General features: G+C 39.7%; 1 non-coding gene across 1 annotated transcript; it reads left to right on the top strand.

Annotated features, from left to right (window-relative positions):
• The first annotated feature begins 4,466 nt into the window (after window positions 1–4,466).
• LOC114891415 lies at window positions 4,467–4,573 on the top strand. The gene has a single exon (XR_003792518.1). It is a non-coding gene; the product is annotated as a U6 spliceosomal RNA (small nuclear RNA).
• Window positions 4,574–25,579: the final 21,006 nt, after the last annotated feature.

Below are 25,579 nucleotides of genomic sequence, written 5' to 3'. Positions count from 1 at the left end.
AGCCATGGCCGCTGAGCCTGCGCGTCTGGAGCCTGTGCTCCGCAACGGGAGAGGCCACAACAGTGAGAGGCCCGCAAAGAAATGGCATAGAAACTCCATATAGCACAAGCACTTGGAGGCACCTGGGTTTACCATGGGGACAAAACAGACAGGATTGGTGCCCTCAAGGATCTTGGGCTCTAGTAATTTTAACGCATCTTGCTTTCCATTAGTTTTTCTTGATAACATTATTAGAAAATGACCATTTTGATGGTATATGACCTTTTTGAGAATATCAGCCACATCCTGAAATATACCCACACTAGGTTGTAAACCATGATTAAAAAATAAGTAAAGGCCTTTTTTTCCTGAAGCTAATGTGTCTTAAAGTGAGAACCCAAAAAAAGCTAAATTAGGTATTCACAGATTCTCTCTTGAGAAATTAGGAAGAAGAGCAAAATAAGTTGACAGACATGTTTTGTTACTCCATTTTGAAGATCTAAAAAGCTTCCTCTCCCTTAATTTTCTATTGCCAAACCACAGCATTTTCCTGTTTGGCATGAATGAAGAAAACAGGTCTTTCTCTTTTTTGTTTTTCCCACTGAGAATATGGAATGGGTCACTCAGTTATTGCAGGAAGGATTCGTGAGGACATTTCAAGCACAACTAATTAAAGAAGTGTTTCCTGATATTTGTATATTTGTATTTAACTACATTAGAATGAACTAAATATAAAATGCTACAGACAAGAACAAACAGAATTACTCAGAATAGTGGGGGGAAAAGCAGTTTGAGCAAACGTTAAGAAGGTTTGGATAAAATGGGAGTTAAGTTGTCTTTTCCACAGCACTCTTTTTTAAACTTTGTCAGTTGGTAGAAAACAAAGTCTTCAATATTAAAAACAACTCTATGAGCAAAATATTGACCTGTCACACTCTAGAACTGGGCACGGTCTAAATAGAACTTTCTGCAATGATGGAAATGTTCTATACCTGTGATGTCCCAATAAGGTGGCCAACAGCCACATGTGAAATTCCATAAAAGTAACTAGAATTCAATAGAATTAACAATTCAGTTCCTTAGTTGCAGTGGTCACATTTTAAGTGCCTAAGAGTAACCTGGCTAGTGGCTACCATTATTGGACAGCACAGTTCCAGAATCTAGGAAAGACATTTAGGTATGCACTGAATATACATATTCAAAGCTTGCCAAATAAGGGTGGAAATGGAAAATGTTTCCAAAAAACTTCTGTGGAGCATGAGGAAAAAAGGTCCACTTTGTATCATTTGGAGGATTTTTTTTCCCCTTTCCATCAAGTTTCAGCCAATAATTAAAACAAGTTAGCAGAATTTTTGATACCAACGCCTTGAACAAATTCTTGAGTCTTCCCCTGGACAATTCCCTTGATATGATTTTACACAACCTATCTATAGAAAGTACACTTTCCAAGCACCCAATGTACGTTTTTCATGTGAATTCATTTCTCTGGTCCTTTTAGTATATTTATAATGGAAATTCCCCTTACATAAAGCCTATCTTTATCTTAGTAACCACACTTTCCAAGGCTGTTCCATGAAGCAGGTTTCTCTATGTAGTTTTGTCTATTTCTGCAACTCAGCCCACGCAATAAGATTTCCAAACTGGCAAGAAAGATAAAAACAGACAAAGTCCTTTATTGTACAGGTAAGCCTCTGGAATGTCTTTACTTTCCTATGAGAGCTGACACAAAGCAGGAATTCAGATGACTCCAGGTCAAGATTTGAAGACCAACCACAGATTTCTGGCCACTTTTCAGCCCATGGGTACCATAGTCCACATACGTATGACGGAGTTTATTCAAAAATTAATCCATACAATGTATATCAAGTGTAGTATGTGTGGATTTTATGTGACAGAAGAGATATCCTTAACTAGCTTCAGTTTCATGCTCAAGGTCATCACTTCTATAACGTTCTTATAACCTTAGAATTAAAGTGAGGCCAGAAGCTATCAAATGCATCCTTCCGGGCTTCCCTGGTGGCGCAGTGGTTGAGAGTCCGCCTGCCGATGCAGGGCACACGGGTTCGTGCCCCAGTCTGGGAAGATCCCACATGCCGCGGAGCAGCTGGGCCCGTGAGCCATGGCCTCTGAGACTGCGCATCCGGAGCCTGTTGCTCCGCAACGGGAGAGGCCACAACAGTGAGAGACCCGCGTACCGCAAAAAAAAAAAAAAAAAAAATCCTTCCATATATACCTTCCACAGAAGAAGTTCCTAGAAATGATTTGCTTTACTCTTCTGGGGTCTGCTCCAGTGTGGGCAGGTGGGAAACAGCCTAGCAGCTCAATTCCCTTCAAGGGAATCCCTTCAAGAAGGAAGACAGTCTGGGGCCAACCAGGGTTCAGGTCTGCCTTAAGGTAGACTTGAGGAGATCATGTTTGCTGACTTCCACAAACTCATCATCATTATCAACACCTGGACCATCTTCAGCCAGAGATGAGACATTGGCCTTGAGTGAACTGTAATTGGATTTAGCCTCTTATGGAACCTGACTGTTGATAAGCATATTAGTAAACACATCACCTTTTTGAAAATTGCTTAATGCATGTTATTACATACAGGGCACTGTTCATAAATGCATGTTTATGTGACCTCTAATATAATTACCAATGTAAATAACTCCCTAAGCTGGTTGTTTGCTTACTAGACACATGCTTTACCTCCAAGGTACCTGAAGAGCATTTGCTCCATTACCTTCATACTTACTGGGCCAGTTTCGAAACAAGCGCAGACACAAATCCAAACCCCTATTCCTAAGGTTGAACCCAAGCCAGATGGGCCCCATGGGAAGAAATAAGAAAAAATGTAATAAGCCCAGGCCAACACTATGATTAAATGTGTCTCAAGCTCAACATTTTAGCTCAAAAAAAATGACACAAGGTCATGCTTGAAATATATATGAATTGTAGCAGCATGTAAGTGCGGGAAACAAAAGAAAAAGATGAGGGAGGGCAAAATGTCCATAGAAGAGTTCAAACTTAATACAGGGAGTCTTCCACAAAGAGCTAGCAAGCCCAGGTTTAGAGCAGACATTGGCAAACTATGTACAGCCAAACCTGTCCACCTGCTTTTATAAATAAAGTTTTATTAGAACACAGCCACACCAGTTGGTGTACATATTGTCCATGGCTGCTTTCGGGTATAAGGCAGAGTTATGATAGAGGTCATGTGGCCCAAAACCTGAAAATATTTACTGCCTGAACCTGAAGAGAAAAAATTTGCTGACCTGGTGTTTAGAGATTTTTCTGAAAACAGTCATTATTGGAGTTCCCAAAGCAATGATTTTTTTCTGGTTAAAAATGAATGGCGTGGGGGGGCTTCTCTGGTGGCACAGTGGTTGAGAGTCCGCCTGCCAATGCAGGGGACACGGGTTCGTGCCCTGGTCCGGGAGGATCCCACATGTCGCGGAGCGTCTAGGCCCGTAAGCAATGGCCACTGGGCCTGCGCGTCCGGAGCCCGTGCTCCACAGCGGGAGGGCCCACAACAGCGGGAGGCCCGCGTACCGAAAAAAAAAAAAAAAAAAAATTGAATGGGGGAACATTGAACTGTGTCTGTATGTCCCTTACAGAGTAGCATGTGTGCATCAGTCTAAAAGGCAGCTCTCAGTCTCATCACTTTGTTGCCTTAAGTTCTGAGAACAATTATTTCTTTGTTAACATTTGGTAAACTTATCTTTAGGAACTTCAAAGAAGGTTGGGCACATCTCTGAAGTTGAATTTCAAAATAGGTTGAAATCTAAACGGGATTCTCCTGGTGGGTAGCTAGAATAACAGTGTATTTGCCTAGAGTCTTTTCAAGGGGATGTTGCTGATTGGTACTTTGTCGTACAGGCCATGGAAGTGAACTTGAAAAACAGGCATAATTGCCTATCCAAGTTTTCACCATAAATAATCATTTTTTAAAAGGTTCCAGTAACTTACCCACTAAGAAAAAAAAAAAAAAGGAAAGTGGGACAATGATGCAATGGCTTTGCTCCAAAATCATCATGTGTAATGTCATGCTGCCATCTGCAGTATTTTATTTCAGTATTTTCACCCAAACAGGGGAATTTTAATGAGCTCTATAGACATGTGGTCATTCTACTGAGGGAGAAACATTTTGCCAGCACAACAGTAAGAGAAAGTTTTTGACCAATATTTTCCCTTTAGTCACGGTCCCGATTCCTTCCCACCCACACGCACATTTTTAAGTTTGTTCCGTTTCTTGATGATGCTTTTGCACATGTGGTGATGTTAAATTTGAAAGTGAATCAACGTGCTGTACCTAGTAGAGGGGCCCTGAAACTGCTTAGAAATACTGTGATTCGGTGTCGGCTCGCACTCATGCAACTGCTAAGTGGGCAGCAACGGGTGGGATGTGGCCACAGCAGGGGTGAGACCCTAACTCCAGCAAAGCCCAGTTTTAAAAAAAAAAACTTTGGTAAATTTGGGGGTTAAGGAATCTACAGGGAGTGCTATCTTCAGGAGCACATATACTAAAATTAGACTGATATGGAGAAGATCAGCATGGCTCCTGAGCAGGGATGCGGCACAAATTCCTGAAGTGTTCCATTATTTATGTATACTCTAAGGGGATGTATTCATTTGCTAGGGCGGCTGTAACAAAGTACCACAGACTGGGCCACTTAAACCACAGAAGGTTATTGTTCCACAGTTCTGGAGGCTGGAAGTCCAAGATCAAGATGTCAGCAGGTTTGGTTTTTTTTTCTGAGGCCTCTCTCCTTGGCTTATAGACGGCCGTCTTCTCCATGTCTTCACAGGGTCTCCCCTCTGTGTGTCTGTGTCCTAATGTCTTTTTATAAGGACATCAGTCATTAGATTAGGGCCACCTTGATGACCTCATTTAACCTTAAATACCTCTTTAAAGACCTGTCTCCAAATAGAGTTACATTCTGAGCCCCTGGGGATGAGGACTTCAACATATATATGGAAAGAGGGGATACAATTCATTCCATAACAGGAAATAGGTTAAATAAAGTATTTGCTTCTAATGTTTGGATCTAAAATGAAGAGAATGCAATAAGAAACAAGGCATTATGATGCCCAGAAAGAAAAAAGGAAGGGAGAGGGGGAGGTGAAGGAAGGAAGGAAAGAAGAGAGGGAGGGAGGGAGGAAAAAGCTTGAAGAATGGCTAGAGTCTAAATCGGTCCAAACAAGAGACCTTACTTAAGGAATTCGCCCCATCTATACCTACTAGGAGGAGGAAGAAGTCTAAAACAAGAGAAGACAGTGAAAATTGGATGATCCCAGCCATTAAGGCCACTCATCTTTGCCTGTTATGCTCTATACAGTCCAATAGTGTCTTGAAGCTGCAATGTCATTATGGCTACCAAATATTCCTGTCCAAGAAACCAGACACTCAGCAGATGCCAGCAAAAACTGCCCCCAGAAGTGTTCTTTTAAGTTTTCCCTGGAGATTTAATCCAAATCGAGCAAAATAGAAAAATATGGATTTGCTATTCTCGAGAGGTGTTAACGGTTCATTGCTGAACACTGTGGTCTGGAGTGTCTCTTGAAGATAGAATGTTTTGTTGTTTTTCCTGCCCTGATATAGTGGTTTCCACTAAAGCATCGGTCTGATATTTCACTGTTTGGCTGATCCTGTTGTACCTATTAAAGGACTGTTGTACCTATTCCCTAATCTATTATTTCTCTTAATAAATGGAGCAGCAGCCTCCATTTTTTATGATCCCTGCTATGTGTACAACTTGAGCTAGATAGTTTACATACATTATCTTATTTGATAATCACCTTGGCAAACTCTTCAACCACTAAATGCACTTACAGAGGGCTGTTTTATACACAAATGGTCATAAAATGTGTAAACCATATGAACGATATTTTGTAACCATTTTGTTTTATGCTATTAGGAAAAGTCATAGACTGCAAATCAAAAAGAGTAAATTATGAACTGAACAGTTTTATGTTATTTTGTCTTGCAATTTTGCAGCAGTTGATATATTCTGGCTGTGAGGGTTTTAGACATCAGTTCACATGTTGCTTAGTTGTTGTTGTTTTTTTCGCTGATAATTTTGAATCATAAAATGCATAGAGTCACAGACAATACAACATTTAGGCCCCCATCTAATAATCCCAGACAACAACTGAAGTATACCTAAAGCAGCCACTATTAGCAACAACAACCCAAAAAAAGGTGTATTTTTCATTTATGGAAAAAAGCGCAAATAAAGAATAATTGCTCCTTATAGGCATAATTCCAATCACTGCTACAAACGGGAAACACGCGTGGTAGTAGGCGGTCCACTTAGCTTACAAGATGGAACCTTTTGGTGTAAACATTTTGTGGGGTAATACCGCTCTCTAGTGGTGCATACTAAGTACTTCACATTTAATTGCAAAGAGTCACTATCTGAACCCTTGACAATATTCCTGGTCTCCTTTCATCCATTTTATTACTCCTCTGATCTCTAATAAATACAGAGAACCTGATATGTACACATAAACACTGTGGAATCTACATGTTATTTAAACTTTATAAATGACGTTTTTCTAGGTGTTCAAACCTTAGGCCGGGCCAAGAGGGAACTGCTTGGCCCCGCGATTTAGAGAGGGTTCAGCTCTGGCTTTTCCTGGCTGTGCCCCTCCCTGCAGATCAAGGCGTTCTGGGACGCGCCCAAACCCAAGCCTTTTTCTTCCTGCTACCCGCCGCTATCTCACGTCCACCCCCAGTTCCACTTCCTTGCATCCTATTAATGCACCAGTGCTCTCATTTTGCCTGAGGTTTTGATGAATAACAGCAAGCTCCCGCCTCCCAGATATCATTTGCATTAGGGAAGCTTCCCGAAATACCATGACACACCCCTTCCCAGCAATAATAATGAAAGGGAATTTTAAGATACGAAAGCAGACCCATGGGATAACTTTTCTCACCCCTTCAAATAATACAGGGTGTCTGCAAGGACCCTGGAGCTTTTTCCAAACCTTAGACCTCTGCTCTCACCTTTAGGAAGTTTGTCTAACTGCACGTTCTACCGGAGGTGTTAACTTCATCAAAACCGTTACACAGAGTTTTAAGTTCTAGACATCTGCTGTACAACATCGTGCCTATAGTTAACAGTGCTGTGTTGTGCACTTCAATAAATGTTAAGAGGGTAGACCTCATGTTGAGTGTTCTTACAATAAATAAATAAAAGCTATTTGAAATAGAGAGACAGAGGGAGGGTGAGGAGGGAGGGAGGAAGGAAGGCTGGCTACCAGGAGGCACCTATCTGGATCTTGTAACAGAGCCAGCTAAGAAAAGAGTGGCTGGCTGGCATCTATTTTATGGTATTTCACAAATCTTGTAACACTTTCTATTTGCTACTCTATCAAATAATAGAATAAGAAAAATAGCTAACATTACATCTATAATGTAGATATATATAAGTAATAAAAGAATATAAATGTCCTGTTTTTTATATATAACAAAACTATATGACCTAGATTATATATACACATCCTACAGTAAGAACAGCTGACACATAAGGGTTTACTACGTGGCTGGCAGGGTTCTCTGTACTTTATCATTGTTGCCATGTTTACACGTTTGTCTCAACAACTCCATGAGGTGGATACTATTATTAGCTCTCTCTATTTTACAGAGGAGGACACTGAGATTCTGAGAAACTCACCTGTCTAAAGTTCCCCTGCTAGTGACTAGTCGAGCTTGGATTTGAGCCGTGTATATCTGCCTTCAGAGTCCGCATTCCTCGCCACGGGGTGAACGCCTGTCATTTCAGTAAGCTGGATTATAACGAGAAAGCATGATGCATGAAACAGGAAAAATTAGACCTAGCATCACCCCTGTGTTCATTCATAAATATTGCTAGGCACTGAGAAAGCAGAGGTGAATAAGATAAGCAAAGCCTTGCTCACTACCATACATGCTGATATGAAGAAGATCAACAGAAAATAGACGTTTAAAATAAAGGAATGTATGTGTGATAAGGATAGCTTATAAAATAGCTATGTTGAGAATCACGGTAGAATGACGTGATAGAAAGTGTCTGAGAAGCTGTTTTATATTGGGCTGTCGGAAAGAGGTAATATTAAGCTAGAGCCAATCTAAAAATTTAATCTCACTATATGAAATTCTATGGAATTAGAGAGAGCATTCCAGAAAGATGTAAGAGCCGGTACAAAAACCCTGAGGGAGGGAAGCATCTCGACTTGCTTGAAGAGCACAAAGAAGCCCCACTGTTAGAAGTGAAGAAGGGGAGGGAGAGGGTGGAGGACAGAGGTCTGAGAGCCAGGCAGGCTAACCCATGGAGGGTCTGCAATATTCCACACATGGGGATTTTATAGTAGGTGAGAAGACAAGCTTTTGGAAGGCTTCAAGACTATTATAAAAATCACCTGGCTGCCTGTGGAGAAAGGTGTGAAGGAGAAGAGAATACTCAGCCTGCCTGTGGAGAAAGGTTTAAAGGAGCAGAGAATAGAAGGAAGCAGGATACCCAGTCAAAAATCACTTGCAAGAGTGCATCAGGATGTGAAGATGCCTTCAACTAGGACACTTCAAGAGGGATCTGTCACATATGTTGTGGCCATGGAGTCTACAGGTGTAGCTGATGCTTTCAATATGGAGGTGAAGGGGGAAGAGACAAATTGAAAATATGCTTGGATATAGGGAATTGCTTTGGCCTGGGGAGGAAAACGTTATGAGGAAGGGCAGTAAACCCAGTGCTATGTTGCAAGACCCATGTGGGGAAGCCCATTCCGTCTTTCTGATCATGTGACTGTGGTCAAGCTACTAAACCACGCTGAGCCCCACTGTGCTCACCTGTAAAAGTGCTGACCAGACCCCTGTGCACAGCTTCTCTGAGTCTATGAGGGATGTATTGCAGTTTGTACAGAATGGGTTTAAAACCTTACAAGCCCATGAGTAATGATAAAACTACACATTAGCTTACTTTGGGTGATCCTGTGTAAACACACACACACACACACACACACACACACACACACAACTGTATTTAACCTTCAAAGGAAATGTCCATAATGAAGTTACATTCTACAGTCACAATACTGCTACCACATTACGGGTTTAAAATGAATTTTTAAGTTATGTAATTCTGAAAACGTTAGAGAGAAAATCCCTCTAGACAACAGAAGTATCATCCACTTGTGGACGGATAGACACATTTTTTTAACATCTTTACTGGAGTATAATTGCTTTATAATATTGTGTTAGTTTCTGCTGTATAACAAAGTGAATCAGCTATATGTATACATATATCCCCATATCTCTTCCCTCTTGCGTCTCCCTCCCACCCTCCCTATCTACCCTTCTAGGTGGTCACAAAGCACCAAGCTGCTCTCCCTGTGCTATGCGGCTGCTTCCCACTAGCTATCTATTTTATATTTGATAGTGTATATATGTACATGCAACTCTCTCACTTCATCCCAGCTTACACTTTCCCCTCCCCGTGACCTCAAGTCCATTCTCTACCTCTGTCTTTAACCTGTCCTTCCCCTAAGGTTGTTCAGAACCTTTTTTGGGGGGGGGAGAATTTCATATATATGTGTTAGCATATGGTATTTGTTTTTCTCTTTCTGACATACTTCACTCTGTATGATAGTCTCTAGGTCCATCAACCTCACTACAAATAACTCAATTTCATTTCTTTTTATAGCTGAGTAATATTCCATTGTATATATATGCCGTATCTTCTTTATCCATTCATCTGTCGATGGACACTTAGGTTGTTTCCATGTTCTGGCTATTGTAAATAGAGCTGCAATGAACATTGTAGTACATGACTCTTTTTGAATTACGGTTTTCTCAGGGTATATGCCCAGGAGTGGGATTGCTGGGGCACAAGGTAATTCTATCTTTAGTTTTTTAAGGAACCTCCATACTGTTCTCCATAGTGGCTGTACCAATTTACATTCCCACCAACAGTGCAGGAGGGTTCCCTTTTCTCCACACCCTCTGAGGCATTTATTGTTTGTAGATTCTTTGATGATGGCCATTCTGACCCATGTGAGGTGATACCTCATTGTAATTTTGATTTGCATTTCCCAAATGATTAGTGATGTTGAGGATCCTTCCATGTGTTTGTTGGCAATCGGTATATCTTCTTTGTAGAAATGTCTGTTTAGGTCTTCTGCCCATTCTTGGATTGGGTTGTTTGTGTTTTTGATATTGCCCTTCATAAGCTCTTGTAAATGCTGGAGATTAATCCTTTGTCAATTTCTTCGTTTGCATATATTTCCTCCCATTCTGAGGGCTGCCTTTCCATGTTTTTATGGTTTCCTTGGCTTTTAAGTTTCATTAGGTCCCATTTGTTTATTTTTAGTTTTATTTCCATTTTTCTAGGAGGTGGGTCTAAAAGGATCTTGCCGTGATTTATGTCATGGAGTGTTCTGCCTATGTTTTCCTCTAAGAGTTTGATAGTATCTGGCCTTACAATTAGGTCCTTAATCCATTTTGAGTTTATTTTGTGTATGGTGTTAGGGAGTGCTCTAATTTCATTCTTTTACATGTAGATGTCCAGTTTTTCCAGCACCACTTATTGAAGAGGCTGTCTTTTCTCCATTGTATATTCTTGCCTCCTTTATCAAAAATAAGGTGACCATATGTGTGTGGGTTTATCTCTGGGCTTTCTATACTGTTCCACTGATCTATATTTCTGTTTTTGTGCCAGTACCATACTGTCTTGATTACTGTAGCTTTGTAGTATAGTCTGAAGTCAGGGAGCCTGTTTCTTCAAGCCCCATTTTTCTTTCTCAAGATTGCTTTGGCTATTCGGGGTCTTTTGTGTTTCTATACAAATTGTGAAATTTTTTGCTCTAGTTCTGTGAAAAATGCCGCTGACAGTTTGATAGGGATTGCATTGACTCTGTAGATTGCTTTGGGTAGTATAGTCATTTTCACAATGTTGATTCTTCCCATCCAAGAACATGGTATATCTCTCCATCTGTTGGTATCATCCTTAATTTCTTTCATCAGAGTCTTATAGTTTTCTGCATAAAGGTCTTTAGTCTCCAAAGGTAGGTTTATTCCTAGGTATTTTATTCTTTTTGTTTCAATTGTAAATGGGAGTGTTTCCTTAATTTCTCTTTCAGATTTTTGTCATTAGTGTATAGGAATGCAAGAGATTTCTGTGCATTAATTTTGTATCCTGCTACTTTACCAGATTAATTGATTAGCTCTAGTGGTGTTCTGGTAGCATCTTTAGGATACTCTATGTATAGGATCATGTCATTTACAAACAGTGACAGTTTTACTTCTTCTTTTCTTGGATTGCTTTTATTTATTTTTCTTCACTGATCACTGTGGCTAAACTTCCAAAGCTATGTTGAATAATAGTGGTGAGAGTGGGCAACCTTGTCTTGTTCCTGATCTTAGAAGAAAAGTTTTCAGTTTTTCACCATTGATAATGAAGTTTGCTGTGGGTTTGTCATATATAGCCTTTATTATGTTGAAGTAAGTTCCCTCTAAGCCTACTATCTGGACGGTTTTTATCATAAATGAGTGTTGAATTTTGTTGAAAGCTTTTTCTGCATCTATTGAGATGATCATATGTTTTTTCTCCTTCAATTTCTTTTCATGGTATATCACATTGACTGATTTGCATATAGTGAAGAATCCTTGCAATCCTGGGATAAACCCCACTTGATAATGGTGTATTCTCCTTTTAATTTGTTGTTGGATTCTGTTTGCTAGTATTTTGTTGAGGATTTCTGCATCTATATTCATCAGTGATATTGGTCTGTAGTTTTCTTCTTTAAGGACATCTTTCTCTAGTTTTAGTATCAGGGTGATGGTGACCTCTTAGAATGAGTTTGGAAGTGTTCCTCCTTCTGCTATATCTTGGAAGAGTTTGAGAAGGATAAGTGTTAGCTCTTCTCTAAATATTTGATAGAATTCACCTGTCAAGCCATCTGGTCCTGGGCTTTTGTTTGTTGGAAGATTTTTAATCACAGTTTCAATTTCAGTGCTTGTGATTGGTCTGTTTACATTTTCTGTTTCTTCCTGGTTCAGTCTCAGAAGGTTGTGCTTTTCTAAGAATTTGTCCATTTCTTCCAGGTTGTCCATTTTATTGGCATATAGTTGCTTGTAGTAATTTCTCATGATCCTTTGTATTTCTGCAGTGACAGTTGTTACTTCTTTTTCTTTTCTAATCCTATTGATTTGAGTCTTCTCCTTTTTTTTTCTTGATGAGTCTGGCTAATGGTTTATCAATTTTGTTTATCTTCTCAAAGAACCAGCTTTTAATTTTATTGATCTTTGCTATTGTTTCCTTTATTTCTTTTTCATTTATTTCTGATCTGAGCTTTATGATTTCTTTCCTTCTGCTAACTTTGGGGGTTTTTTGTTCTTCTTTCTCTATTTGCTTTAAGTGTAAGGTTAGGTTGTTTATTTGAGATGTTTCTTGTTTCTTAAGGTAAGATTGTATTGCTATAAACTTCCCTCTTAGAACTGCTTTTGTTTCATCCCTTAGGTTTTTGGTTGTCATGTTTTCGTTGTCATTTGTTTCTAGGAATTTTTTGATTTCCTCTTTGATTTCTTCAGTGACCTCTCGGTTATTAAGTAGTGTGTTGTTTAGCCTCCATGGTTTGTATTTCTTACAGATATTTTCTTGTAACTGATATCTAGTCTCATAGCATTATGGTCGGAAAAGATACTTGATACGATTTCAATTTTCTTAAATTTACCAGTGCTTGATTTGTGACCCAAGATATGATCTATCCTGGAGAATGTTCCCTGAGCACTTGAGAAGAATGTGTAATCTATTGTTTTTTGATGGAATGTCCTATAAATATCAATTAAGTCCATCTTGTTTAATGTATCATTTAAAGCTTGTGTTTCCTTATTTATTTTCATTTTGCATGATCTGTTCATTTTTGAAAGTGGAGTGTTAACCGTAAGGTAAACTATGGACTTTGAATAATTATGACCTCCCGACATAGACTCATCAGTGATAACAAACATACCACTCTGGTAGAGAATGTTGATAACAGATGAGGCTATGGATGTGTAGGGGCAGAGGGTATATGGGAAACCTCTCTCTTTTTTTCCTATCAATTTTGTCATGAACCTAAAACTGCTCTAAACAAATTAGTATTTTTTTTAAGTTCAAGATTCCAGTCAAGAGGTGTGAATACCAATATTGTTAAGCACTTGGCAACCTTGAACTTTACCTTCAGAGTGTGACCCTCTAAGAGGCAATCTTACTGTTATAACAGGGTCTCTGTTCATAGTACCAAGAGGATGGTATTTTCAGAAGCGAGATGATTAAAACAGAGAATGGCTAAGAGGATACAGCTCTCAGCCAATTTAACTGCTCTGTCTACCAAGAAATTAGAAAGAATATATCCAGAGAGAGATTGTGCATCTTTTACAAGAGCATCAAAGGTGTTTTTATGGCTTCATAACATTGATGTTTTCTTCCAAAAATTGGCATAATTTCTAACAAAATAGCAAACTGTATGTTTACACACAAAAATAACTAGTTGAGAAATAGAAATAATCAATAAGTCAGTCATTTTATCACTGCTATTTTAACTAACTCGGTTGAATGAACTGTTGCTTTGCTAAGAAGTAGATAATCTACTCTCACCTTGAAGGTAGAAGGACTAATGTCTAAGTAAATATTTCTGAAACAGGCAGTGTATGAACTTATAGTATTTAAAACCCAGTGAAGAAATACATTAATATATGAAGGGATTCAGGCATATATTATGTGAAATTAAGAAAAAGAAAAGCACGTGGAAATCTTATCATAGAATGAGCTTTGGAAAAAAAATAAAAATTTTCTAAGTAAGTATGATTTTAGGTTCCCTTAATATTTTTTTCATTTCTAGCTGTAAGGTTCTCACTTCGTGTACCACTGTTGTATAGAACATCACAGTACAGTATATGATAATTTAATAGATTAATTTAATAACTGTGGAAATAACCATTGATGTCTACTAGGCCAAACCCATTCTACAGATTAGAAAACAAAGTCTCAGAGAATTTACATAACTTTCAGGTCATTACTGCTCACTGGTATCAGGGCTAAGACTAGACTCTGGTTCAGTTTCTCTTATAAAAAAACAAAAGACTTCTTGACAACTGAAATGTAGCCAACGCTTAGTTCTTAGTTACACCACTTTTCAGCCAGCTCTTCCAAACTCGCCATGTTTGGAGACTTCAAAGAGTCTTAAAGGGGCTTCCCTGGTGGCGCAGTGGTTGAGAGTCCGCCTGTCGATGCAGGGGACACGGGTTCGTGCCCCAGTCCGGGAAGATCCCCCATGCCGTGGAGCGCCTGGGCACGTGAGCCATGGAGGCTGAGCCTGCGCGTCCGGAGCCTGTGCTCCGCAACGGGAGAGACCACAACAGTGAGAGGCCCGTGTACCGCAAAAAAAATAGAGTCTTAAGATACATTAATTCACTATCTTGACACAGGGAAATCCTGAGACATTCTTCACCTAATACTTCTAAGGGCTGTTGGCTTCCTAGCAGACCTACGAATGCTTAAATGTTATTGAAAAGAACGAGCCCTTATTTTGGATGACGCTTGTAAAAATATCTGCTGTTCAAAGGGACTTCGTTGAGCTTAGCATGATTGAAAGAGGAAGACTATTATAGGTACCATGCACTAATTAAAAACTCCACCAGAGATTATTCTAGAAGGAGTAGACTAAAAATATGTTTCTTTTCCTTTTCCTGTCGAAATCATGAGACTAAAACCAGCCATCAGTTAAGGGCGGAGAGATGTTACACTCAAGACTTATACAGAAAAAATTAAAAAGCCAATTTTTAACACCTCTGTTCTGTTTATGACCACCATGAGCATAAGTTTTGTTTAAAAAACTTTAGTTCATAGAAAGGATATAGGAAAGTAATAAATAGAACAGAACATAAAATTCTTTAAGTCTAAGAACAGTTTCTGATATCTTATTTGGAAAATGACTGGTTCCCGCTCAAATTTTTTAATGTCTAAAATTAAATTGTTGCATTTAACTCCTGAAACCAGTTTCTAATCTACATTTTCTCAGCTCCCATTTGCCAGTAAATAGGCTAAGCAAAAAAGTTCACTCTTACAGAGCTGAAACAAATAGAATTTGAAATAACTGAAAGTAGCATCACCAGTCTGGTTACCTGGTTCATCTCAACAACCAGGAATGAATCCTCTGATCCTCATGACAGTTAAAAGGACCAAATAAACAGCTGCTTCTTCAGTAAATAACCCCTCCCCAGACTGTGCCTTGTCTCTGATGTCATGAAGTCCTTAGAAGACATTTTTAAGTTAGTTGTGAGACTGGGTTCCAATCATAACTTGGACATAGAAATGCCCTGTAATAATCTTGAAGCTTCAGAAAAAAAGAGAGAGAGAGAATCTATATAAAGGAAATAATAGGAAATGTAGGCTAAGATTTACATATAAAGATGCTCTTAATAGCATTATTATAATAATAAAAAAACGGAAGTAATCTAAGTGGTCAATAAAAATCATCATCATTGTCACCATCATGATCCTGAAGATTCTTCCAGAAACAAGTCTAGAAAATTATTATTCTTGCAATATAGATACATGTTTTCTTCTATTATAAAAAAAGGAAGTGTTTCAATTAGAGACACGTGCTTCCATGATCCTGAGTGCATCTACCCCATCTAAAGACAGAGCCTCGGACTTCCCTGGAGGTACAGTGGTTAAGACACAGTGCTTCCACTTGCAGGAGGTGCAGTTCAATCCCTGGTCGGGGAGCTATGATCCTGCCTGGTGGGATCCATCTAAAAAAGGCAGTGGAATTACACTTTACTAAATATATTCTGATATTCTTATGGAGCACGAAAGTAAAGTAGCGCTTTCTTTTTATTTTTATTTTTATAAGATAGTATTTTTTCTGAAAGAAGAAAGTAGGCCTCTTGGATTTTTATCTGGCATTTTCTAAGATCATCCAGGACATGTTTGGAGTGCAGTCCTGTTCACTTTCATTTCTACGAATCCCACATCAGAGGTTCTAAAACAGCTCAAGCCCTACGTGCAGCTTCTCTTAGTGCCAGTGCCAGAGCAGCCCAAGGTCCCCTTCACACAGTTAGACGTGTAACCTCATGAATCCAAAACTTCACAGAGTTCCTGACCCTCATATGCAAATGTTATTTCCTGGAGTGAAGAAATGAATGGAAATTCACTTGGTAGCAGCAGCCTGTCAGTTCCTCTAGTAGCAAAGACTAAATGTATCTGAGGAGGTTCTGGTGAGCCAATCAAAACGGGGGGTGTTGTGTTTCTGAACTTGGCTGAGCCTATCTCATGCCTTGTAAATGTCAGTGTGTGTACTTGTGAGCGTCTGACATTACTCAGCAGCACATACTGAAGGCCAAAACTTTGGCCAGAGCCAGGCTGATTAGCATGGATAAAAATATTCCATTTTATCAATATCCATTCTGATTGCCCTTTAGCCTGTGGGTAAAATGCTAAAGCTGCAGGATCTTTAGGAAGCATAAATTCTGAGAGGTTTTCCAAAAATCCCAAATGACACAACCTCATTGTGTAACACGTAACCCTTCAACTTAAGCTCTTATTTGTCTATTTTTATCCCAACAGATTCTTTTTGTAAGCCATGTAAGGCAATGCTCTCTCATTTACAAACATTTATAAAATGTAATCTAATTTAATTCAACAAATAGTTATTGAGAACCTATTACATGCAAGGCACTTTGTCGGGCTCCATGGGGAATACAAGGTCAAACGTAATTATCCTCACTTTGAATTTGCCTGCAATGCAGCAAAATTTGAGACCTTTCCTGGGAATGAGCTGCTCTTGGGCTACGAAACCATGATCCATGCTTTAGAAGAGGCATAAACTGAGAGCTAGAAGAGTCAAGGAAGAGATTAATTTTTTGGCGAGGGTTGGCAAAGGCTGCCTGAGGACAGAGGCATTTTGATCTGGTCCTTTAAGAGTAGGGAGAGTTACCCAGGCAGAGCTGAGGAAGGCACAGCATGAGTATGCAAATATAGAAAGCACAGGGCATTAAAAAAATTCACGTGGGGTTTCCCTGGTGGCACAGTGGTTGAGAGTCCGCTTGCCTATGCAGGGGACACGGGTTCGTGCCCCAGCCCGGGAAAGATCCCATATGCCGTGGAGCGGCTGGGCCCGTGAGCCATGGCCGCTGAGCCTGTGCGTCCAGAGCCTGTGCTCCGCAACGGGAGAGGCCACAACAGTGAGAGGCCCGCGCACCGCACAAAAAAAAAAAAAAAAAAAATTCACGTGAAATCTTCAAGTTTCTTCCTTATCACAGGGGATAAGTTTTCCTGAAATGAGAAGGTTAATGGCACCAGAATCATAGCTCCCACAATCTCTGCAATCAAGGGAAGGTACTACAGTGGAGCCGTCTCTAAACAAGAGGGAAAATATAATTTCTGCAAAATGGCCAAAACCATAAGAGTGATGATTTATACTGGAGGTAAACAAGGCTTAACCCTAACGTGGGGACAAGTTAAAGAGCTGTCCTCTGGGTATCATTTACAGGTACACAGAAATGAAAATGTATGTACATCTTACTCTAGGTACTTTGCCTCACAGTCATTCTTTCTTTTTCAGCAGCCCAAATCCACTTGGTCCTGGATTTTAGTTTAGGTATCTCACACCCCTAAGAGATTTACCAACAAGCTGCGACTCATGGTTTCAACCATGTTTCTACCATGGAGTTCAGGGGAGTAAACCCAAGAGGTAAAATATCTTGGGTGGTCAGAGATTTGAGAGATTTACCTAGGAATTACCTTTATTTTTACCTGTAAAATGATACAGAACCACCTAGGGTTTATGAAGAGAATGGATTGCCAAGTTTTGACAACACCAGATAGATGTCACTATGAAGGACAATTACATAGTCAATCCACAATCAGTGACTCAGTACCCTGTGTCTATACACATATGAGATGATGAAAATCATGGCTGGAAATTAGCTAGTAAGACTGAAATAAGAGCAATGTTCTTCCCAGAGCAATGACCTTTCTTTGTGAAGAAATGGCACTGCTTAAATTTCTTTATGAAGAAAGGATTGGTCCATCTATTAATGGATTAAGATGACTAAGAAAGAAAGTGATAGAAAGAAAACAAATGATATGTTCTAGCAAAAAAAATCATTGAACCAAATATTAAAATAAATGTGTAAGCCCAATTCTTACATTTCTAAGGCCTGAATTGTAGCAACTGAAATTAAGTAGGCCATAACAGGTCGAGATCTTCAACATGGTGGAGGAGTAAGAAGTGGAGATCACCTTCCCCCCAACAGATACATCAGAAATACATCTACATGTGGAACAACTCCTACAGATCACCTACTGAACACTGGCAGAAGACCTCAGACCTCCCAAAAGGCAAGAAACTCCCCACGTACCTGGGTAGGGCAAAAGAAAAAAGAATAAACGGAGACAAAAGAATAGGGATGGGACTGGCACCTCGGGGAGGGAGCTGTGAAGGAGGAAAGATTTCCACACACTAGGAAGCCCCGGAGGGTGGGGGGAAGCTTTGGAGTCACGGAGGAGAACGCAGCAACAGGGGTGCAGAGGGCAAAGCAGAGAGATTCCCGCAGAGAGGATCAGTGCCAACCAGCACTCACCAGCCCGAGTGGCTTGTCTGCTCACCTGCTGGTGCAGGCGGGGACTGGTTGAGGACTGGGGTTGGCTGCGTGAACACAGCCTGAAGAGGGCTAGTGCACCACAGCTAGCTGGGAGGGAGTCCAGGAAAAAGTCTGGAACTGCCTAAGAGGCAAGAGACCACTGTTTGGGAGACCACTGTTTGGGAGAAGAGGGATTCAGAGCACCACCTAAACGAGCTCCAGAGATGGGCACGAGGCGTGGCTATCAGTGAGGACACCAGAGATGGGCATGAGACACTAAGGCTGCTGCTGTAGCCACCAAGAAGCCTGTGTGCAAGCATAGGTCACTATCTACACTGCCCCTCCTGGGAGCCTATGCAGCCCACAACTGCCAGGGTCCTGTGATCCAGGAACAATTTCCCTAGAAGAACACACGGCGTGCCTCCGGCTATTGCAACGTCATGCTGGCTTCTACTACATCAGGCTCGCACGGCATTCTGTACCCCTCCCTCCCCCCAATCAGCTGCGATGCTAACCCCGTCCTGTCTGAGCGAAGAACAGAGCCCTCAGGTGACCTACAAGCAGAGGCAGGGCCAAATCCAAAGCTGAACCCCAGGAGCTATGCAAACAAAGAAAAGAAAGGGAAATTTCTCCCAGTAGCCTCAGGAGCAGTGGATTAAATCTCCACAATCAACTTGATGTACCCTGCATCTCTAGAATACTGGAATAGACAATGAAACATCCCAAATTTGAGGTGGTGGACTTTGTGTGATTTTTTTCTGTATAGCTTTGTTTTCACCATTTGCCTTAGGGTTCTGTTTGTTCATTTTGGCAGGGGGTGGTGGTGGTTAGTATACTTTTTTAGCACTTGTTGCTAAAAAAACATCCATCATTGGTGGATATGTTTTTTGGTTTGGTTGCTCTCTACTCTCTTTTGTATTATTTTTTTTAATTTTTTAATTTTTACTATTTTTTTTATTTTAATAACTTTATTTTATTTTATATTATTTTATTTTTTTCTTTCTTTTTTTCTCCCACTTCTCCTGAGCCATGTGGCTGACAGGGTTTTGGTACTCTGGTCAGGTGCCAGGCCTGTGCCTCTGAGGTGGGAGTGCCGAGTTCAGGATATTAGTCCACCAGAGACCTCCTGGCTCCATGTAATATCAAATGGGAAAAGCTCTCCCAGAGGTCTCCAACTCAACGCTAAGACCAAGATCCACTCAACGACCAGCAAGCTACAGTGCTGGACACGCTATGCCAAACAAATAGCAAGACAGGAATACAACCCCACCCGTTAGCAGAGAGGCTGCCTAGAATCATAATAAGGTCGCAGACACCCTAAAACACACCACCAGTTGCAGTCCTGCCCATCAGAAAGACAAGATCCAGCCTCATCCACCAGAACAGAGGCACCAACCCCCTCCACCAGGAAGCCTAACACAACCAACTGAACCAACATTAGCCACTGGGGGCAGACACCAAAAACAATGGGAACTACAAAACTGCAGCCTACGAAAAGGAGACCACAGACACAGTAAGTTAAACAAAATGTGAAGACAGAGAAGTACACAGCAGATGAAGGAGCAAGGTAAAGACCCAGCAGACCAAACAAACAAACAGGAAATAGGCAGCATACCTAAAAAAGAATTCAGAGTAATGATATTAAAGATGATCCAAAATCTTGGAAATAGAATGGAGAAAATACAAGAAAAGTTTAAAAAGGACATAGAAGAACTAAAGAACAAACAAACAATGATGAACAACACAATAAATGAAATTAAAAATTCTCTAGGAGGAATCAATAGCAGAATAACTGAGGCAGAACAATGGATAAGTGACATGGAAGACAAAATAGTGGAAATAAATACTGCAGAGCAGAATAAAGAAAAAAGAATGAAAAGAATTGAGGACAGTCTCAGAGACGTCTGGGACAACATTAAATGCACCAACATTTGAATTCTAGGGGTCGCAGAAGAAGAAGAGAAAAAGAAAGGGACTGAGAAAATATTTGAAGAGATTACAGTTGAAAAATTCCCTAATACAGGAAAGGAAATTGTCAATCAAGTCGAGGAAGTACAGAAAGTCCCATATAGGATAAATCCAAGGAGAAACACACCAAGATGCATATTAATCAAACTATCAAAAAATAAATACAAAGAAAAAAATTAAAAGCAGCAAGGGAAAAACAACAAATAACATAAAAGGGAATCCCCATAAGGTTAACAGCTGATCTTTCAGCAGAAACTCTGCAAGCCAGAAGGGAGTGGCAGGACATATTTAAGTGATGAAAGGAAAAAATCTACAACCAAGATTACTCTACCCAGCAAGGATCTCTTTCAGATTTGGTGGAGAAATCAAAAGCTTTACACACAAGCAAAAGCTAAGAGAATTCAGCACCACCAAACCAGCTTTACAACAAATGCTAAAGGAACTTCTCTAGGCAGGAACCACAAGAGAAAGAAAAGACCTACAGTAACAAACCCAAAACAATTAAGAAAATGACAATAGGAACTTACATATCAACAACTACCTTAAATGTAAATGGATTAAATGCTCCAAACAAAAGGCATAGACTGGCTGAGTGGATACAAAAACAATACCCATATATATATTGTCTACAAGAGACCCACTTCAGACCTAGGGACACATACACACTAAAAGTGAGGCGATGGAAAAAAATATTTCATGCAAATAGAAATCAAAAGAAAGCTGGAGAAGCAATTCTCATATCAGACAAAATAGACTTTAAAATAAAGACTACTACAAGAGACAAAGAAGGACACTACATAATGATCAAGGGATCAATCTAACAAGAAGATATAACAATTGTATATTTATGCACCCAATATAGGAGCACCTCAATATATAAATCAAATACTAACAGCCATAAAAGGGGAAATAGACAATCATGGTAGGAGACTTTAACACCCCAAATTCACCATTGGAGAGATCATCCAAAATGAAAATAAATAAGGAAACACATGCTTTAAATGATACATTAAACAAGATGGACTTAATTGATATATATAGGGCATTCCATCCAAAAAAAAATACAGGATACACATTCTTCTCAAGTATTCATGTAATATTCTCCAGGATAGATCATATCTTGGGTCACAAATCAAGCCTTGGTAAATTTAAGAAAACTGAAATCGTATCAAATATCTTTTCCAACGACAACACTGTGACTGGATAACAATTACAGGAAATAAACTATTAAAAAAATGCAAACGGGGCTTCCCTGGTGGCACAGTGGTTGAGAGTATGTCTGCCGATGCAGGGGACGCAGGTTTGTGCCCCGGTCTGGGAGGATCCCGCATGCCGCGGAGCGGCTGGGCCCGTGAGCCATGGCCACTGAGCCTGCACGTCTGGAGGCTGTGATCCGCAACGGGAGAGGCCATGGCAGTGAGAAGCCCATGTACCACAAAAAAAAAATACAAACGTATGGAGGCGAAACAACACACTACTAAATAACTGAGAGGTCACTGAAGAAATCAAAGAGGAAATCCAAAAATACCTAGAAATAAATGACAATGAAAACACGATGACCCAAAACCTATGGGATGCAGCAAAGGCAGTTCTAAGAGGGAAGTTTATAGCAATACAATCTTACCTCAAGAAACATCTCAAATAAACAATGTAACCTTACAACGAAAGCAATTAGAGCAGGAAGAACAAAACAAAAAACCCCAAAGTTAGCAGAAGGAAAGATGTCATAAAGATCAGATCAGAAATAAATGTAAAAGAGATGAAGGAAACAATAGCTAAAATCAATAAAAACTAAAAGCTGGTTCTTTTAGAAGATAAACAAAATTGATTAACAAATATCTAGACTCATCAAGAAAAAAGAGAAGACAAATCAATAGAATTAGAAATGAAAAAGGAGAAGTAACAACTGACCCTGCAGAAATTCATGATGAGAAATAACTACAAGTAACTATATGCCAAAAAAACATTCAAACTGGAAGAAATGGACAAACTCTTAGAAAAGCACAACCTTCCGAGACTGAACCAGGAAGAAATAGAAAATATGGACAGACCAATCATAAGCACTGAAATTGAGACTGTGATTTAAAATCTTCCAACAAACAAAAGTCCAGGACCAGACGGCTTCACAGGCAAATTCTATCAAACATTTAGAGACGAGCTAACACCTATCCTTCTCAAACTCTTCCAAAATATAGCAGAGGGAGGAACACTACCAAACTCATTCTATGAGGCCACCATCACCCTGATACCAAAACCAGACAAAGATGTCACAGAGAAAGAAAACTACAGGCCAATATCACTGATGAACATAGATGCAAAAATCCTCAACAAAATACTAGCAAACAGAATCCAAAAGCACATTAAAAGGATCATAAGGCTTCCCTGGTGGCGCAGTGGTTGAGAGTCCACCTGCCAATGCAGGGGACACGGGTTCATGCCCTGGTCCGGGAAGATCCCACATGCCACGGAGCAGTTAGGCCTGTGAGCCATGGCCACTGAGCCTGCACATCCGGAGTCTGTGCTCCGCAATGGGAGAGGCCACAATGGTGAGAGGCCTGCATACCACAAAAAAAAAAAAAAAAAAGGATCATACACCATGATCAACTGGGGAATATCCCAGGAATGCAAGGATTCTGCAATATACACAAATTAATCAATGTGATACACCATAATAACAAACTGAAGGAGAAAAACCATACGATCATCTCAATAGATGCAGAAAAAGCTTTTGACAAAATTCAACACCCATTTATGATAAAAGCCCTGCAGAAAGTAGGCATAGAGGGAACGTACATCAACATAATAAAGGCCATATATGACAAACCCACAGCCAACATCATCCTCAATGGTGAAAAACTGAAACCATTTCCTCTAAGATAAAGAACAAGACAAGGATGTCCACTCTTATGTCCACTATTATTCAACATAGTTTTGGAAGTTTTAGCCACAGCAATCAGAGAAGAAAAAGAAATAAAGCAATCCAAATCGGAAAAGAAGAAGTAAAACTGTCACTGTTTGCAGATGACATAATCCTATACATAGAGAATCCTAAAGAGGCGAATAGAAAACTACTAGAGCTAATCAATGAATTTGGTAAAGTACCAAGATACAAAATTAATGCACAGAAATCTCTTACACACGTATACAATAATGCTTAAAAACCTGAAAGAGAAATTAAGGAAACACTCCTGTTTACCACCTCAACAAAACAAATAAAATAGGTAGGACTAAACTTACCTAAGGAGACAAAAGACCTGTATTCAGAAAACTATAAGACACTGATGAAAGAAATTAAAGATGATACCAACAGATGGACAGATATACCATATTCTTGGACGAGAAGAATCAACATTGTGAAAATGACTATACTACCCAAAGCAATCTACAGATTCACTGCAATCCCTATCAAACTGTCAGCGGCATTTTTCACAGAACTAGAACAAAAAATTTCACAGTTTCTATGGAAACACAAAAGACCCCGAATAGCCAAAGCAATCTTGAGAAAGAAAAATGGGGCTTGAGGAAGCAGGCTCCCTGGCTTCAGACTATACTACAAAGCTACAGTAATCAAGACAGCATGGTACTGGCACAAAAACAGATATATAGATCAGTGGAACAGTATAGAAAACCCAGAGATAAACCCACACACATATGGTCACCTTATTTTTGATAAAGGAGGCAGGAATATACAATGGAGAAAAGACAACCCCTTCAATAAGTGTGCTAGAAAAACTGTACAGCTAAAAGAATGAAATTAGAACACTACCTAACACCATACACAAAAATAAGCTCAAAATGGATTAAAGACCTAAATGTAAGGCCAGGCACTATAAAACTCTTAGAGAAAAACATAGGCAGAACACTCTGTGACATAAATCACAGCAATCCTTTTTAACTCACCTCCTAGAAAAATGGTAATAAAAACAAAAATAAACAAATGGGACCTAATGAAACTTAAAAGCTTTTACACAGTCAAGGAAAACATAAACAAGATGAAAAAACAACCCTCAGAATGGGGGGGAAATATTTGCAAATGAAGCAACTGACAAAGGATTAAACTCCAAAATTTACAAGCAGCTCATGCAGTTCAATATCAGAAGCACAAACAACACAATCCAAAAATGGGCAGAAAACCTAAATAGACATTTCTCCAAAGAAGATACACAGATTGCCAACAAACACATGAAAGGATGCTCAACATCACTAATCATTTGAGAAATGCAAATCAAAACTACAATGAGGTATCACCTCACACCAGTCAGAATGGCCATCATCAAAAATCTAGAAACAATAAATGCTGGAGAAGGTGTGGAGAAAAGAGAACACTTTGCACTGTTGGTTGGAATGTAAATTGATACAGCCACTATGGAGGACAGTATGGAGGTTCCTTAAAAACTAAAACTAGAACTACCATATGACCCAGCAATCCCACTCCTGGGCATATACCCTGAGAAAACCATAATCCAAAAAGAGTCATGTACCAAAATGTTCATTGCAGCTCTATTTACAATAGCCAAGACATGGAAGCAACCTAAGTGCCCATCGACAGATGAATGGATAAAAAAGATGTGGCACATATATACAATGGAATATTACTCAACTATAAAAAGAAACGAAATTGAGTTATTTGTAGTGAGGTTGATGGACCTAGAGTCTGTCATACAGAATGAAGTAATTCAGAAAGAGAAAAACAAATACCGTATGCTAACACATATATATGGAATCTAAAAAGAAAAAAAATGGTTATGAAGAACCTAGGGGCAGGACAAGAATAAAGACACAGATGTAGAGAGTGGACTTGAAGACACGGGGATGGGGAAGGGTAAGCTGGGATTAAGTGAGAGAGTGGCATGGACATATATACACTACCAAATGTAAAATCGATAGCTAGTGGGAAGCAGCCACATAGCACAGTGAGATCAGCTAGGTGCTTTGTGACCACCTAGAGGGGTCGGATAGAGAGGATGGGAAGGAGACACAAGAGAGAGGAGATATGGGGATATATGTGTATGTATAGCTGATTCTCTTTGTTATAAAGCA

The sequence above is a fragment of the Monodon monoceros genome, unplaced genomic scaffold, assembly GCF_005190385.1.
Source record: "Monodon monoceros isolate NGI ecotype Baffin Bay Population unplaced genomic scaffold, NGI_Narwhal_1 Super_Scaffold_11, whole genome shotgun sequence".
NCBI lineage: Eukaryota > Metazoa > Chordata > Mammalia > Artiodactyla > Monodontidae > Monodon > Monodon monoceros.
This window is presented reverse-complemented; position numbering and strand designations above follow the sequence as displayed.